This window comes from Berghia stephanieae, chromosome 7 (assembly GCF_034508935.2).
Source record: "Berghia stephanieae isolate SIO BIC M18660-M18661 chromosome 7, UCSD_Bste_1.3, whole genome shotgun sequence".
NCBI lineage: Eukaryota > Metazoa > Mollusca > Gastropoda > Nudibranchia > Aeolidiidae > Berghia > Berghia stephanieae.
In genome coordinates, this window is record NC_088366.1 from 19,131,493 (window position 1) to 19,151,725 (window position 20,233).

Consider the following 20,233-nt stretch of genomic DNA (forward strand, 5'->3'; position numbering starts at 1 on the left):
GTTTATGAGTAATTCTCACTAAACTGTAATAACCAGACTATAAACGATCATGGTTACACACAGTTTTGTGTGTAGGCCAGTTATACTTCCGGATGGCAATGTTGTGAACTTATTAGCCAAGTGCATACTATCTATACGCAGGAATAATGATTCTGTTTTAATGAATATTAATTACTTTGAGTTCGTTGTATGGGCGCAACTTTTCGCACCGTTACCCGTTCTGAAAACTTGGAAATGTATTGTTTTCTTTTAATTTATTTATTTTCTTTACTAAAAATAAACCTGCTCAGCCACTGTGCAGCCCGCGCCGCCTTCCTTCACCTTCTCCAAAGCCCGTCGTCACGGCATCGCATTCCGAAGAGAAAATGAAAACCGACTACCGACGACGCCAATACCGCTAACAAAAAAAAAAACAAACAAAAAAAAGTGCGGGTGGCCGCGCGGGCGGACGATCGAGGCGATTCGCGGCGCGGACTTCTTCGCCCAGCAATCATAGACTTATAATCAGGCTCCTTGATAAATTAGTGTAAACGAGGAATCGTATATTTTTACTACTCATGCTTGGTACACATTCTAACGGAGTGCAATAAATGGCGTGTGGACAATCATAATCTTATGCAATCTTACATGCTATGATTTATCGATCTAAATGTCGATTTAGTGATATATTGATTATCTAGCAGGAGATTAGTGGTTATTATAATAATTCTAGATACTTATTTATCAATATGTGTCATATCCATATATTATTATTGTAAACAACGTGATAATTATTAAGAGTCTAACGTGTATTGAATGTTATTGATTACAATCCTTATTCTTTTTTCATTGTATAGAAGGAACAAAATTCACGTCACTTTGTTATTGTTTTTAGCCAGCCATTTTTATGAGTAGATCTCACTAAATTGTATTTATTAGACGCGACGAGAAGCAATAAAAGTTACACATAGTTTTGTTGTGTGTTGATACATTACATCCGGCTGGCGGATGGTGTGAGTTTTTCTTGTTCAACAAAACGCATAGGATCGATAGAGTTAGGTGTAACTACGATTACAGTACTCAATAATTAGCTTTAGTACCAAATTAAATATGATCCCATCTCTGAAAAACAGTGTTATCTTTCTGTGTTTTACGTGATAAACTTGATCATATTCTCAACAACAACAACAAAAACACATGAGACATGCATAGTTTAATCTCACAATATTATATTTCATTGCGGAGAATAAATATGTGACCCACCGCCTCTAGACAGTATTATGCCGGGATGGTTTATATGCTAAACAGTGTATATTCATAGTCATAGTTAATAGTCATAGTTAAATGTATATGTTTTAGAAAGGACAAATGACAAAATGAAAAACTTCACATTTCTTTAAAATTTCACTTCAAAATCGCTTTTAAACACCGGGTTCATATGTTAACCTTTTGTTTCGATGGTTACATATGGTCTTTGTTATTGCTTTTGCCATCCGTGTTTATGAGTAATTGTCACTAAACTGTATTAAACTAGACTATAAACGTTCAAGGTTACACAGAGTTTTGTGTGTTGGTTCAATATAATTCAGGATGGCAAGGTTGTTAACTTCTTAGTCAAACGCATACTATCTATAGTTTCTTAAAGTCAACTTTGTCGAAAATTCAAAACCTTCAAAACAAAGCAGGAAGAATCACAACGAGGAAAAATATTAGAAAAAATATTACCGTGATTTGAAACAGCGACATTGATTGCCTGTCGAGAGGAGAGTTGAATTCAAGATAACCTGTGTGATTATCCGGTAGATTTTTGACCAGTCAAAACGTCACACGTGCTCGGACATCGTTGGTTGTTTATAAACAATAATATGAATGAAATCGACATATAACTTATAGCCTGACCGTCGCCACCGTTATCTTATAGCCTGACCGTAGCCATCGTTATCTTATAGCCTGACAGTAGCCATCGTCAACTTATAGCCTGACAGTAGCCATCGTTAACTTATAACCTGACAGTAGCCATCGTTAACTTATAACCTGACCGTAGCACGTAAATCGAGTAACGTTATAACCTGACCGTAGCCATCGTTAACTTATAACCTGACCGTAGCCATCGTTATCTTATAGCCTGACAGTAGCCATCGTCAACTTATAGCCTGACAGTAGCAAATCGTTAACTTATAACCTGACCGTAGCCATCGTTAACTTATAACCTGACCGTAGCCATCGTTAACTTATAGCCTGACCGTAGCCATCGTTAACTTATAACCTGACCGTAGCCATCGTTAACTTACAACCTGACAGTAGCCATCGTTAACTTATAACCTGACCGTAGCCATCGTTAACTTATAACCTGACCGTAGCCATCGTTAACTTACAACCTGACAGTAGCCATCGTTAACTTATAACCTGACCGTCGGCAACAGCAACATTTACCGTGCAGGACGTGACATGAAGCCTATCAGGCGATATTACATTTTTTTTCCGGACAAAGACAACGCTGTAAACGGCCATATACTAATTTTACACCTGAGTACGATTAGAGAATGTGAGTAAAGTGCATTTTCCAAGGACTCAACCATGCGCCGAGCGAGGCTCGAACCCAAGACCTTCCGACCCGAAAGCGAGTGTCATACCACACGACGACATATCCGCACAAAAAAGAAAGTTGTTTTTAAACAGAAGACTCGCCTCCAAATATCGATTGATTTCAGTGACCGTCATCTTGGGAAAAAGTTTCAAACCTGGGATCTCGCGGGACGTAAACACTTGACCCTTGGCCCTTGACCCGAATCGGTCAGTCCGAACCGTCAATATTCAATAAACATTGTCAGTGAGCGCTAGTTAAATGGTCTGCACATTGACATGCATAACTCTCGGTTGTATGCGTGTAAGTAAAATTCTCACTCGAACTACCCACCTGGTCACTCGTACCAACTCACAAATCTATGCGTTTCCTTAACCATTTTTGAGTCTGATCTATAAAATATAGTGAGAACCAATCACTCAATTGGCAGTAACAATAACAAAGAGCCAAGTGAAGTTACATTCATCATTTTTTTTTGTTTGTAAACAATCAGCAATTTTTGTCCGAACGAACTTGAGAGTGTGTCGAAAGCCACTTGTATTGACTGGTCAAAAATTTACTGGTTAATTAATACTCCGTGAATTTCGCAATGTTTAGCAATCACCGTCATTGTTTATTGAACAATGACTATTCGATCTCCCCGAATAAAGTTAAAGGGCGTGGTTTTGTTCCCTTTTACGATGGGTTTAATTAATAAAATAATAATAATTGAGCTTTTACATAGCGCAATATCCACTAAATGTGCTCAAAGCGCTTTACAAGGTGTCCCTGGTCAACAGCAACATTTAACATGTAGGACGGGACATGCCGCCTGTTAGGCGATATTACAAGTTTTCGGGAAAAGACAACGCTGTTAATGACCAGGTATGGTGAGAGAATGTGAGTAAAGAGTCTTTTCCAAGGACTCAACTATGCGCCGAGCGAGGCTCGAACCCAGAACCTTCCGATCCGAAAGCGAGTGTCATAACACAAGACCACATAGCCGCGCAATTAGTTTTCCAAGATTCCTGCTTCTCTTGTTATGTCCACATTACACAAATATATTATAAGTAACAATGTGGAATTGAATGTTAACTTCAATTTAATAAACGAAAACAGATAATGTGGACGTTTCGGGTTTCCCCTTTATCGAGAAACAGGATGAATGAAACACTCCAGATACATGAGATAATGTGATTGTGGCGTTGTTAAGGTTATATTTACATCACAAATATATAAGGCAATTACAGCAACGTAAAGGTACACAGATTACGTTATTATTTTTTAATGTGTCTAATTTTTCCACTTAGCTTAAGATGAAAAAAAGCTCCAGAAAAAATGTCTGTTAATACAGTCTTTTTTTCTTATGACAGTTACTTCGGGTAACTAAATTACATCAATATATTTATCACGTACACAAATTTGATGTTTATTGATTTGTGTGACAAATTCATTTTAAATTCTCTTGTGTTCGATTGAGACTAGGTCTGGATTTTAAATGTGTAACGTAAAATATACTCAATCCTAATTTTGACTCGACTGTGCATCATTGATTAACTACTCAAGACTTTTACTCACATATTATGAAAATCTCATTCATTTTAATAGAGTCAACCTACACCGGAGACTGACTCGGGACGAACCGGTACTGCCGTCCTCTGCCGTCTTCCGGATAAAGACGTCGGGCACGGACAAAATACTAAGAATAAAGAGGAAGAGCCGCTAGACCTACCCATACCAAGCACCCAACGTCCTCTGCCGTTTTTCTTTTGTTTTGTTTTTTTCGAATTTGCTATGGGTAGGTCAAGGGGCTTTTCTCTTTATTCTTAATATTTTGTCCGTGTCCGACGTCTTTATCCGGAAGACGGCAGAGGACGGCAGTGCCGGGTCGTCCGAGTCAGTATTATGATAGCCTGCTTTGATGACGACGAAGATCTCAAATAAAACCACAGGTTTTTTTTTATCAACCTTATTATTATCTATAACTTGTGCCAGGCCAACAGCAATTCTAACCGATCCAACAGAAAGAGACACGCAACCTGCCAGCCTTGAGTCGATGATATTACTTTACTATTGACAGAGACAATCGCTGATATTGACCTAGGTATTCATTTTACATTGGAGTAAGGTGAGACAAATTCGATAGTTGGTTGTTATATATAATGTGAATGAGTCTTTATTAAATGCCTCGCGGCTTTGCCAGTTACTCACTACTCGGTTAAATGACATCAATCATATCCATGACATATAATATTAATTCATAATTAGCATATTTACTTTATGCCAACATAATTTCCTTCTATTTTCACTGACACCTTCGGAGGACTGATTGACAAAGTGATTGTTTGCATAAGGAATTTTACAATTCTTCTTATTGTTGATTTTTCATTTGGAAATACGGAGAATCGACATTGAGTGCAGTGTATTGTGTTCTTGGATTTCAAGTATTAGGTAAGTGGTGATTTTACCATTACCCTGTGTTCATACCGTCATAATAATAATAATAATAATAATAATAATAATAATAATAATAATAATAATAATTAAAAATAATAATAATAATAATAATAATAATAATAATAATAATGATAATAATAATAATGATAATAATAATAATAATAATAATAATAATAATAATAATAATAATAAATAATAATAATAATAATAATAATGAATGATGATGATGATAATAAAATAATAATATAATAATATAATAATAATAATAATAATAATAATAATAATATAATAATAATAATAATAATAATAATAATAATAATGCCATAACTTTTTTTGTTATTATTGTTATGATCATAATTAGTAATAGTAGTAGTAGTAGTAGTAGTAGTAGTAGTAGTAGTAGTAGTAGTAGTAGTAGTAGTAGTAGTAGCCGACCTAACATTTATTTTACACTTGAGTGCATTGTGAGAATGTGAATATATGGTGGGCCTTTATAATTATATAACGTCATAGGACAGACTAGGGAGCGTGAGATAAAGATGTGAAGAATTGTGTATGAAACAGTGCCATATAAACCAGAGAGAATAATACAAGAAAATTAAAACATCCCAAAAAGTCATCCTGCCTCCACCGGCAAGCAGATTTATTTATTTATTTATTTATTTATTTTTTATTTTTTTTCGGGGGGGGGGGGCAGGAGGGAGGGGTTCTTGTATATTTCTCACTACTTTTCTCTCACCGTTACATAAACATTTCTTCACATCTTTACAGTATTCAATAAATGTGCTACGAGCTGTTTACAACTAGTCACAGGCCAGCAACACCATTGAATTTATGACGAAAAGAGGCTCACGGACTGTGAGGCGTTGGAAATTCTTCGTTTTTGACATACAACACTGGTATCGACCAGGTACTCACTTTACACATGAGTAAAGTGGGAAAATAAAAAAGCGGTATTCAAACCTTTGACTTCTAAGTCATAAGTGAATTGTCATACAACTAGACCACATGGCGGCTCATTCATCGAGTTTAAATGGACAATGCTAAGTAAGGTATAATGTATATTATAAGACTACAGACTATTACAGACTATTGGGCTTTTATATAGCGCAATATCTACTAAACGTGCTCAAAGCGCTTTACAAGGGGTCCCTGGCCAACAGCAACATTTAACATGTAGGACGGGACAAGACGCCTGTTATGCGATATTTTAAAAAAATTTCGGACAGCGACAACGCCTTTAAGGGCAGGTACTCATTTTACACCTGAGTATGGCGAGAGAATGTGAGTAAAGAGCCTTCTCCAAGGACTCAACTATGCGCCGAGCTAGGCTCGAACCAAGGACCTTCCAATCCGAAGGCGAGTGTCATACCACAAGACCACATAGCCGCATAGTATAAGGCAATTACTAAGAATTTTTCGCCAGAGCAAACATATCAAACACAATTCTGACGTACTATTGAGAAAAACACCCTACTTCAAAATTTGTCTAGAAAACTCGTCCTTCAAATCTCGATCGATTTAAATGACCCTCGTCTTATCAAAAACTTTCAAACCTGGGACTTCTTCTAACTATGTGTTTTCCCAGACCACGGCATAATTGTTATCTAATTTTCCGTTGGGAGTACAAGAGGATCAGGTATTTAAAAAAAGATTATATTTGGATTGAAAATTGGTTTATCATGATCATGAGTATTTTATTATTAATGTTATTAGGATTCTCAATAAAGCTGTCTCCTCTTATCATAATTATCTGTTATCAAGGTAATAAATAAATATGATTTGCGACATAGGGGTGTTTGGCAGAGACAGGTATTCGTAGCTTTTTAAAAATTATTATTCAAGCTGTTACCTTTGTAGTTAGGGCGGGTCGGGGCGCAGATCCTGTGTTATCTGGGGGTGGGGATGAGGGCATACAGGGGAAGGAGAGAGGGCAGAAAATAGCAAACAGCTCAGCGGTTGTTGACTATCACTTTCGGGAACAAAAGGGTCTGGTTTGATTTTGTATTTCGCTCAAAAAAAAAAACAAAAACGTTGTCCAATCAACATTGATCCTTATCTGTGATTTTGGTATGATCAAGCTTTCGCAACTTATGCCATTAGCTGGATGGTGTAGATGCTACTACAACTACTACTACTACTACTACTACTACTACTACTACTACTACTACTACTACTAATACCACTACTACTACTACTACTACTACTACTACTACTAGTACTACTGCGCTACTACTAGTAGTATACTACTACTACTACTACTACTACTACTACTACTACTACTACTACTACTACTACTATACTACTCGATACTACTACTACTACTACTACTACTACTACTACTACTACTACTACTACTACTACTACTACTATACTACAACTACTACATCTACTACTACTTACATACTACTACTAAACTACTACTACTACTACTATTACTATACTACTACTACTACTACTACTACTACTACTACTACTACTACTACTATCACTACTACTACTACTATACTACTACTACTATACTACTACTACTTATACTACTACTAACTACTACTACTACTACTACTATACTACTATACTACTACACTACTACACTACTACTACTACTACTACTACTACTACTACTACTACTACTACTACTACTACTAACTACTACTACTACTACTACTACTACTACTACTACTACTACTACTATACTACTACTACTACTTACTACTTACTACTATTACTACTACTATACTACTATATACTACTACTATATACTACTACTACTACTATTACTATATATATCTACTTACTACTTACTACTCTACTATTATACTATATATTATTATATATATATTATTATTATTACTATTAGTTATTATATTATATATTAGTATAAATAGTTATGTATTAATTATGTTATTATTATTATTATTATATTATATATTTTTATTATATATTTATTATTATAATAGTAAGTAGTAGTAGTAGTAGTATAGTAGTAGTATTGTTTAATATTATTATATATATATATATATATATTATATATATATATATATAATATTTTTACCCACCATAACAAATAGCCTAACATTAAGTTGGTTAAATCGTCTTTCTTTGCTTTGCGCGAATAATAATATTGATAAATTAGATACAGCCAATGAAGACGGTGCCAACAATTCTGCGAGCGATACGAGGTGATGTCACAAACTATTGAGATGTTACATCATGTAAGCTGTTCAAATTAAATTCATTTTTGGCTTGCTCTATGTAAGATTATTCATGTGTTACTTTTTAAAAAATTCCCTCCATTAAAAATATACATTATATAAACATCTGAAGATAACATGCAATAATATTGACACTTTTTTAATGAATATAAACATTAACTTATTTAATATCTCGAATATATTCTTTACATTTATTGTAAATGACAAGTCTTGCCGAACCCGCGCCGATAGAATTTTTTAAAAAGCAATTGAAACAATTCAAAATATTGACAATAATTCGGGTGCGTCTCCATTCCATGTCGATATCCGTAGAAAACGAATTATACACCTCAATGCACCCCACTATTATTGTAATAGCTGGTTTACACCAATTTCTTGTTCTATTTTTGACACACGTTCTGCATTAATTAACTCTCTCAATCCTAACACCGACTATATCCGTTGTTTACACAGGTTACTTTTACCCCATGCCTATTCATTACATAATTTTTATTAGACAAATTATAGGCGTACTATCAAAGCTGATGTTCTTATTGTTTACAAGTTAAAAAAATATCCATGCACAATTTTGACAAAAGTAGCAAAAATCTCTAGGATTGAGTGAGTTAAAAGAATCGGACTGAAGATATTATTGTGTAAACACACATCAATAAGTTATATATATAACCAAAACCAAGAAATAAGAATATATAATACATTGGAGCAAAATCGTACAGAAACTTTACTCCACCTTCTTGCGACTATGTGGTCTAGTGATATGACACTCACCTTCGGACCGGAAGTTCCTAGGCTCAAGTCTCGCTCTGAGCGGTGCATAGCTGATTCCTTTGTAAACGCACATACTCTATAGATAGTATGCGCTTGGCTAAGAAGCTCATAACTTTGCCATCCGGAGGTATATCGGACCAACAGACAAAACTATGTGTAACCTAGGGCGTGTTATGTATAGTCTGATTAATACAGTTTAGTGAGAATTACTCATAAACGCGGATGGCAAAAATCAATAACAAAGACCAGAGTGACGTCATCTTTGTTCTATCTATATTCTCTCCATCCCGTAATCAAGCGTAAAATGAGTACATAGCCGTCATAGCGTTGTCTCTGTCGGGGAAAAAACTGTAATATCGCCTAACAGGAGTCATGTCTCCTCCTACGTGCAAAGTTTTGCTTTTGGCTAGGGACGACCCCTTGTAAAGCACTTTTGAGCACGTTCAGCGGATATTGCCCTCAGTTTTTTATTGATTTCCTTCCCCCTTCCCCCCTCTCCCGACTTCAACCCCCTCCTCCTCCTGAGAGTAGTCTTGTGGCATCTTGGATACAACATTCCATAGATTAAAGGCTAAAAAAATCGGGCAATCCCAGTTTCTGATGTTACATGATCTATTTTGGAATGTAAGCAATTACTAAAAAGGAACCCGTGGTACGATATTATTTTCTGATCTCTCTGCCAACCCAGAAGTGATTTGGGTAGCTGGAGTATTTTAGATCTGGTGGAAAATACTTTGTGATAGTCCTAGCGTCCCATGCAAAGCGTAGCGCCGTTTCACGCTATGGAAACCGCTATAATTATTATGTTCATTCGCAAGTTCGTGCAGCGGTTGGGAATTCGTCGGGAATTCCAAAAAGCAAGAGTGTAAGAATCGTATATTATTCAATAGAAACAATATTATAATAGATCAGGAAAAAAAGTGCGATGTCAAACTGGTTCCAATATCATTGGAAGTGTAAAATCAATCTTCCGGAGGACTGGGTACATACCTTGTGTAATTGATCTTCTTGTTTCTGAGTGATGTCATCTTATTTTTTTTTAGTCTAAATATATGCTGGTCGTCAATATATATCATTCATCCTCACTCTTTTCACCTCTTGTATTCCTAAGAATCTGCTTAAAATAGTTGTGCCACCTTACGATTCAATATGTAAAATATTCATTATTAGTCCTCCAAACGACTGGCGACATACCCACTTCCATATATAATAAGTTTGGAACCGGAAAAGTAGAAAGTGTGACGTCACGAATTCTCTGCCCTCTTAAATACAATAATTAACTTGTAAGACGAGCTATGACGCCTGTAAGGCCTTATATAAAGATTTATGATTTTTCAACAGACAATGTAATAACTTACATTCACAAGCATGCCCGCCCAAGACGCAAATTAAATGTTTACTATGCAAATCATTATGAACGGGTAGACGATAGTTATTTGAAACGGGGTGTATGGAACGGTCTAGACAAAACGAAAGAAAAATACAAGAAACAAACAAAAATAAAACACACATCCCAAAAATGTTATCTTCCTCAACTCTGGGGATCGAACCTCAGACCTCGAGGTCATAGGTTGTTCGATCCCCAGCAGATAACGAATATTGATTTTTAGGGATATTTCTTTTCTTTTTCTTTTTTTCTTCCTTGCTTTATCTGGCATTGTTTCATACTTACATTTCCAGATCTTGTGCGGCTATGTGGTCTAGTGGTATGACACTCGCTTTCGGATCGGAAGGTCCTGGGTTCGAGCCTCGCGCTCGGCGCATAGTTGGGTCCTTGGAAAAGACTCTTTACTCACATTCTCTCACCGTACTCAGGTGTAAAATGAGTACCTGGCCGTTAACAGCGTTGTCTTTGTCCGAAAAATTGTAATATCGCCTAACAGGCGGCATGTCCCGCCCTACATGTTAAATGTTGCGATTCACCAGGGACCCATTGTAAAGCGCTTTGATCACATTTAGTGGATATTGCGCTATATAAGGCTCAATTTAAAAAAAAAGAAATATCTTACACCAGTGCGCGCTGTCCAATTTCTCAGTTCGATTGGACGAAAACTCGATAGTTGGGACGACTGAATGTTTAGGGACAGCGTGGCTCAGCGGTAAGGTCTTTGCTTCGTACCCGAAATGTACCGAGTTCGATCACCCGCCGCTGCGGCGCTGTGTGGCCTTGAACAAGTCACCTCGCCCAGGCTCAACTTGCGGCGCGGCGCTGCACTGCGGCTGACGCCTAGGTTATTCCAGTCTTTCCTTGGAATAGACACTAGAGACAAATTTCCCCTACGGGATGAATAAAGGCAATTTTATTTATTCATTTTTATTTTTATTTATTTCTGAATGTAGCTCACCGCCTACAAAACGATATTTCCTCGGGAGGAACAATAATTTAAAAAGTAAAAAAGCTTGAAATTGAATCAACAGACAAAATATGAGACTTGGGTAAGTTTTCTAGTATCTTGTGTCTTCTTTTAAGGACCAATATTATCATTTCGTAAGAAAATATTGAATAGTAGTCCTCTATGAAGCAATGGTGTTGGAGTTTATCCAGGTTTCTATATCGTGAAACGGACAAACAGAAATTGCTTGCTACTCTTTGGAGAGGAGCTAGTATATTTCAAAGTACTTCCGCCAAATGGCTTTGAAGTTTCGACGAAAGGTGCGATATAAATATGCTTATTATTATTATTATTATTATTATTATTAATTATTATTATTATTATTATTATTATTATTATTATTATTATTATTATTATTATTATTTATTATTGTTGTTGTTGTTGTTGTTTATTATTATTATTATTATTATTATTTATTTTATTATATTATTATTATTATTATTATTGTTATTATTGTTATATTATTATTATTATTATATTATTATTATTATTATATTATTATCATTAGTATTATTATCATTTTTATTATTAAATCAAATATACCAAGCTACCGAATCTCTGCTGGATGGACAGAGGGTGGAGTGTCAGAAAATAAATCATCGACTTCAACCGGGATCAATCTTGGTCACTTTGTTGTTGAAGTGGGTGCCCTATCTACCAACTGAGCTATCGGGAAACCCGAAGAAGAAATGAATTTAATCTCATTTTTCATGTCATTTAATTTTTAAATACCCTTCGGGATACTTGGCTAACCCTGATATGATACTAGATCGAGTGTTTGGGTCACATATTACATGTTATTTATGTGTGGCTATGTGGTCTGTGTGTGCGGCTATGTGGTCGAGTGGTATGACATTCGCTTTCGGATCGGAAGGTCCTGGGTTCGAATCGAGCCTCGCGCTCGGCGCATAGTTGAGTCCTTGGAAAAGGCTCTTTACTCACTTTCTCTCACCGTACTCAGGTGTAAAATGAGTACCTGGCCGTTAACAGCGTTGTCTTTGTCCTAAAATTGTAATATCGCCTGAAGCGTCATGTCCTGTCCTTCATGTTAAATGCTGCTGTTGACCAGGGACCCCTTGTATATCGCTTTGAGCACATTTAGTGGATATTGCGCTATAGAAAGCTCAATTTCTTTCTTTTTCTTTATTTGCCAAAGAATCTCACGCAGTTTTCTCATACGGTAATTGCCTTAATCAAAGATCAACAAGCAAACAAACAAACAAAGAAACTAACGAAAAACAAGAGATTAGGAATTCTGAAACAAACAAGCAAAGGAACCCACGAACAACAAGCGGTTAAGAATTATGTGTCATTGTTTTAAATAGTCAATGAAATTGTCCATTATTCCCAATAGAAAAATCTCTGAGTTACATATTGTACTCATTACTTAACAAAGAATCCCAAAAGGCCATTTTATGCGGTTTTTTTACATTTATTAAATAATAACAAATATTCACACACGGAAACAAACAACTGACAAGAATTCTCTGTCACTGTTTACCTTATTCAATTTTTAAACAAAACAGTATTCCTGATTGGAATTTCATCGAGCTACATATTACTCATCATTTAACCAAAATTCCCACTAAGTCGTTTTATACAGTTATTGCCTCAATTAAAGATAAACAAACAAGCAATCAAACAAACAAACGAACGAAGAATAAGATATTAAGAATTTTATGTCCATTGTTTACCATAGACACTAAAAGTTCTCCACAATTCCCAATAAAGAGATCTTTGTCAGCAATATGAGGGAAAGAAATAATGGCGTCATGAATATAAATTCTTTTATTATCTTCGGCAGCTGCTTCTAATAAATATGCACATGCCTAATTGAAAGCTATTCCTACAGCTTATAATAATGGTCATAAAGCAATATATATATATATATATATATATATATATATATATATATATATATATATATATATAATATTCAAATTATTACTTTTCACTCGCTCCTATAACCTGTATATTGCATCAGGCATGAAACAGCGCTGGATGAGTGGGAAGCAATTATTTGAATATAATTTTATTTGTTTACCACATCTTTGATAGTAAAATTGAGCAGTTTTTTCATGGGTTCTTAAAACCTCTCTCTCTCTCTCTCTCTCTCTCTATATATATATATATATATATATATATATATATATATATATATATATATATAATAAATGCCATTTATATAGCGCTTTACCCCGTTGTCACAGGCTCTAAGCGCTTTACAGTGATATAAAACAAAACATATTACAGTGAGACAAGTCTGAATATATATGTATATATATATATATATATATATATATATATATATATATATATATATATATATATATAAACATCATCGATTGAGTGTACGAGCGTGTTAACCCTTTAGCCCTCTCCTTACCAACAAGAGAAAAATCGTCACACGTTACGTTACAACGAACATTTTTCTCATTCAGATTTCTATTGTACACCACAAAATTTGAAGAATTTTAAAAACCATAGTAATGAAATCTCAACGCTGTGTGGGACATAGTAATATAATTTTGCTAAAACAATTTATAAGTTAAACCTTTATTTAAATATAAATCAGTTCTATTTTTAGATGGTTATGACGTTTGTGGGGGGAAAATTTATATATGAAATATAATCGGTAAGGAGAGACTTAAAGGGCCGATTTTAAGTCTATTTTTACTTGACATACTTTATCAGGTCTCTATCTTACACCAGTGCTTGCTTCCTAAATGTGACCCCTCGTCTCAAAACGGTATTAAGTCGGGATGAACCAGATGCTAAAAAGTCAAATTAGAGTTAAACTGGTCAAACAAATGAATTATTTGTATTTAGCTCTATAAAATATCATATTCATCCTCCTCAATAAAACAAACAAAATCAACGTATGTCTGATATTTCTGGCTACAAATTCAATTTTCAGCATCTTAATCATTCCGACTTTATACCGATTTGAGACGAGGGGTCACAAATGGAGTCTTGAATAGCTGGCTAACGGAAGGATGGTTGTTTTTAGTGTTTTTTTTGTTTGTTGTTGTTGTCTTGCGATTTCTGGCACAGTTTCATGCCAACTTTATCAGGTCTCTCTATCTTATACCAGTGCCTGCTTCATTTCCTGATTTGTCACTTTGATAGATATTTCATAAATCTCTGACTTACGGAAGGATGGGTGTTTTTTATTGGGGGAGGGGGGGGTATTTTTTAATCTATTTTTTGTTGTTGTCTTGCAAGCCTGGCACTGTTTCATACACACTTTTTCAGGTCTCTATCCTACACCAGTACCAGCTTCCCTGATTTGTCACTTTGAGAGATATCTCATAAATATCTGACTTACGGAAGGATGTTTTTTTCTTGTAGGGTTGGGGGAGGGTGGAGAGGTTGGTTTTTTTTTTCTTTTCTTGCGCTGCCTGGCACTGTTTCATACAACACTATTTCAGATCTCTATCTTACACCAGTGATGCTTTATAATTAGACAGTTTGATAGAGTCTTAAATAACTGACTTACGAAGTTTTATTTCTTGGGGGCTGGGGGGGGGTGGTATTTTTAAATTATTATCTTTTTGTTGTCTTGCGAGCTTGGCACTGTTTCATACACACTTTTTCAGATCTCCGTCTTAATCTTACACCACTGCTTGCTTTCCAATTTTTCCCTCTGATAGGGCCATAAATATCTGATTTACGGGAAGAAGAATTACCATATTATTCAATTGTTCACAGAACAAAGAGGCTCATTGAATGTCTCCCTTCTACTAAGCCTATGTTTAAGACATAAAATGTCTGTGAGGCCCGTATTGATGTATATAAAGCGCTTATTATTAGCGTGTCCCGACATGCGCATAACATAATTTATATGTCGGGTTAACGAACGTATTTATTAACATAACATAACATATGGTATAGGGCAAAATAGGATAAAATCCCTTGAATGCCCTTAACATTAATAGTAATGCCATAAATCTATTGATTATTGATTACAATAATGATACACTGGTAAAGATAATATTTCAACCGAAATGTACTCATGGTTATAAACTATCGGAACAATGGCGGACGCCCTTATGAAATACTTCTCCGACGAGCCTGCTTTATTGCCTGCTTTTAACGTATTTCTTTCTTGTAATGAACACTATGCGAGTATTCATGTTATGCGATTAGGTAAAATTCTCACAACGTCTGCCAGCTGGAATTTACAAAAATCTAGAAGTGCCTAAATGAAAACATATCAACACACTAAACTATGTGTAATCTTAAACACTTATAGTAAGATTGCTGATATAATTTAGTGAGAATAGAATAGAAATGGCAGTCTAATAAATAATAACAAAATAGTGAGTGACGTCAACTTAGTTCCTTCTCTTTCCATTACAACAAGGCTTCAACAGTCGTGACGTCACTTCCCTCGTAATGACGCATAGTAACTTAGTAACTGGTTCTAAACTATCGAAACAATGGCGGACGCCCTTATGAAATACTTCTCCGACGATCATAAGCGTGCATCCAGAGGTGAAAAAAAAGCATTATTAATCTGATTAGGTTTTGACTTTTATACATTCTGATCACATGACATTTGAAAAAGTTCTAGCCAGCATGAAGAATAAAAAGCACCGATTTTCTTTATTTACTCGTAGAACCAAGCTGCTCGTTGCATGGCGGACGTGGCATCAGACTATTGAATCCCATTTCGTTCCTACTCTTTCCATTACAACAACAACATGCTCCTAACATTGTGGGTCATCGGACGTGATAATAAGTAAGATGGCGGGATTAAAGTAAAGGGTGATATGAAAGAACTTAGCCTGGAGGAAGATGATATGCTGATCCGAGATGCATGAAGATGTGGCATTCATTATGGCAAACCTGCAAAATGCGGGATAAGCTGAAAGAAGAAGGACTTGATAATAATACGCTTCAACAGTCGTAACGTCACTTCCCTCGTAATGACGCATGGTAACTTAGTATCTGGCTCTAAACTATCAGAACAATGGCGGACGCCCTCATAAAATACTTCTCTAACGAGCATAAAAGCGTATCCAGAGGGAAAAAAACATTATAAATCTGATCATGTTTTGACTTTTACACATTCTGATCACAAGACATATGAAAAGTTCTCACCAGCATGAAGAATTAAAAAGTACAGATTTTCTTTGTTGAGAACCACGATGGCCGCCGTTGCTGTGCGACGTGACATCAGATTATTGAAACCAATTACACGCCAACTTGTCCTCACAAATATTATACCTGGACCTCGGGTAAAAGCATAATATTCTTATTTTATTATTATTATACTGTCCCATTCGGATAAACCGTGTCACAGATGTTTGCTTAAAAAATAATTGGATTTTTAATTGAATATCACACGACTTACTTGAATTTTGTGTATGACAACAGATAGCTTTGTTGTTATTGTTGTTGTTGTTGTTGTTGTTTGTTGTTGTTGTTGTTTTGGTTATCAATATGTAAATGACTATAATTTGTGACCCATCGTCCCTAAACGGTATTATGTCGGGATGACTTGGGTGCAAAAAATTGAATTTATTGACAAAAACATGAAACTTGGGGTTTGTTTTGATTTGTTATGTTAAAGAATGAAGACAATTTCTCACAATGCAAAAGCTCACAAATTGGTATTTACTATCAATTTAATTCTAAAGCCACTTTTTGGGGTCCAATTATTGACACCGACATAATACCGTTTCGAGACGAAGGGTCACATTTGATCTACGTGCCAATTTTCTTAACCTCCAGCAGTTATATGAGATCATAGTCAATAAACGTACTCAAAGCGCGTTAGAAGGCGTCCTAGCCAACAGCAACACTGAGCATATTTAGAACAAGACACGACTCCTGTTAATTAAGCGATATTACGGGATTTTTTTCCTCGACAGAGACAACGATGTTAACGGCCAGGTACTCGTATTATACCTGAGAACGGTGAGAGAATGTGAGTAAAGTGCCTTTTCTAGGCACTGGAACCAACGCCCTTCCAATCATACTACTAGACAACATAGCGGCACGTATTTGTATATTGTCATATTAAATCATAGGATATTTTATCAAACGTTTTTGTCTCGTAGATTGATATTGTCAGATTTCTTGAACGGCATGATCTAGGTAGAAAATGACGACAATTCCACTCAAAGCTTATGATGTTCCAATATTACGTTAAATCCTCTCCTTACCAACCATAGGGAAATCGTCACATTCCTTACGATGCAACTAACATTTTTCTAATTCAAAAATCTTTTGTACTCGTACATCATATAATTTAAAGAAAATGAGCAGTGAGTTGTAGAGCATGTTTTGCTAAATAAATTATGCATCGGAAGAACTTTACTGTTATTGCTTTTGAGTGATAAAAAATATTTTTGTGTTAGTTTGGTGTGAAGTTTTGGTGAAAATCCTGAAAATGGCTGGTAAGGAGAGAGTTAAGTACTCTAAAACAACACGAATTTTAAAAATTGGCCGGAAATATCGTCATTCAAATAGTAGTAGTAATAGGAGTAGTGGTAGTAGTAGTATAGTAAGCCTTGCTGTCCGAGCGACGCTTGCTAAGAATTGAGTGTGATTCAGTCATAGTCGATGAGTATAGCTGCTCTCTCCATCCATGTTTTTAATTGTTTCTATTGGTCACGGTCCTGGGCCAGAGTTTTGAGGCTGTCAAGATCTTGTTGTGACTGTATTACGGAGGGCACTGCAATATTTCTTAGTTCTTCAGGGATTAATTCGGCCTCCTCTGAATCCAGAAATGTCTGATTTGTAGAGAGATCCTGGTTCTTTCAATTATCGATCGATTTAAATGACCCTCATCTCGGCATAAACTCTCAAAAGTAGGACCTCGAGACATTCCAGGGTTGCGAGTTTTTGCCAAGATGAAGGTCATTTAAAACAATCGACATTTAAAGGACACGTTTTCTGACCTAATTTTTAAACAGGTGTTTCTTTTTCAAGAGTACAGCAGTTAACTGGCTTATGGGTCTAATTTGACCGGCAGAAACTCTAAATGATGAAATAAAATTGCCTTTTTAAAAACTGAAACACTTGGAATCCTCCTGTTTGACTTTTGAACGACGAGTTCCCAGCTCGGTGCGATATTGGAAATAACAAGAGATGAAGTGTCAGAGGACAATAAATAGAGAATGAAAACGTTTGCAGCGATGCGATGGAGAGTCGATCCCACGAACCGACTGTTATGGCACCTCCGCCTGGCCACGGGAGGGACGCTCTACAATCGACGTCATCCACCACTCCAAATTGTGACCCTTCGTCTCGAAACGGTATTATGTCAGTGTCAATTGGACCCCAAAAAAAGTGACTTTAGAATTAAATTGCAATTTTTGAGCTTTTGCATTGTGAGAAATTGTCTTCATTCTTTAACATAACAAATCAAAACAAACCCCAAGTTTCATGTTTTTGTCAATAAATTCAATTTTTTGCACTCATGTCATTCCGACATAATACCGTTTAGGGACGGTGGGTCACAATTTTTAAAAAGTGGTTTCAAACCTAGTAACTATTTTGAGTTCCTTTTGCGACCTCGGGATCGTCGCATCGAGAACTTATTTTTGGAATTTCAACCATAGCTCAGTAGGCTTCAACAGTCGTAACGTCACTTCCATCGTAATGACGCATAGTAACTTAGTAACTGGTTCTACACTATCATAACAATGATGGACGCCCTTTTGAAATACTTCTCCGACAAGCATAAAAGTGTATCCAGAGGAGAAAAAAAAACGTTATAAATCTAATCATGTTTTGACTTTTATACATTCTGATCACATATCATGTGAAAAAGTTCTAGCCAGCATTAAGAATAATTAGTACCGATTCTCTGTGTTTAGAACCAAGCTGCTGATTGCTGGGCGGACGTGGCATCAGACTACTGAATCCTATTTCACCCCTCCAATGTCCTCCATCTGTGTGACTTCTACCTATCTTTTCCTTGCCATTTTCGTCGTTTGTTTTATTCGACTGAGAAACACCTTTGATAATTTGATTTAAAGAATAATTATCTGTCAATGAGGTCAAGATACTATATTAGGCGTCAAAATCTATTTATAGTATTAAAAAAAAAAAAACCTCAAAACGTTCAGATATGAATATTTTCTGAGGTCCTTCCCACTTTCCACAAACAGTAATAGGCGCACCAGCCCTATACTTTCATTGTTATTATGGGTTTTGCCATGACAAAAGGGGTCAAATGAATTTTTTTCTTCAAATCAAAGTTGTTGTTTTTTAAAAATTTATATAAAACATGCATTATTCTAAATAGCTCATTAAAAAGCAGTTTAATTTCTCGTTTCAGTTAACATGGCATCCTTTGGTGAGAATGTGATTTTGTCTCCTGGTGTGAATTAAACCCTTAGTTATTTCCCTTTGTAAGCTCTGCTGTATTTTCACAATTGCTTCTGTGTATCAAATTACTTGTATCTTAAAATCTGTGCAGTCATCAGTTACAAAGTGAGATTATTGCGATTAGATTTCAGTCGTTTTAATCTATACGATCATCAATTGATTTTTTGGCAAAGAGATTTATCAGCGATATACCTCCGTACCCTGGGAAAAACCCACAATATTTTAAAATTTGGCCTGAAAACTTATCGTTCAAATATCGATCGATGTAAATGACCCTCGTCTTGGCAAGAAAAACTCTCAAACCTGGGACTTCGAGACGACCCGTGTTTGACAGTTTTTTCTTGTTTTTTTTATTATTATTTTTTTTTTCTAATTTTGCTAAGACGAGGGTCAGTTAAATCGATAGACATTTGAAGGACGAGTTTTCCTGTCAAATTAAAAAAATATTATGGGTTTTTTTTCCAGTGTACCGATGATAGATAGTATGAAGTTGACGTCTTTCAGGTCTTTGT

At 35.6% G+C, this 20,233-nt stretch overlaps 1 protein-coding gene across 1 annotated transcript in view; it reads left to right on the plus strand.

Moving 5' to 3' along the window:
• Nucleotides 1-481: 481 nt before the first annotated feature.
• LOC144976168 (uncharacterized) overlaps nucleotides 482-20,233 on the plus strand; it is a 261,417-nt gene continuing 241,665 nt past the window's right edge. Inside the window, exons 1-2 of the transcript XR_013646054.1 lie at nucleotides 482-564; nucleotides 4,538-4,993. The gene's annotated coding sequence lies outside the window, so the exon portion shown is untranslated. The remainder of the gene's footprint in view (nucleotides 565-4,537; nucleotides 4,994-20,233) is intronic.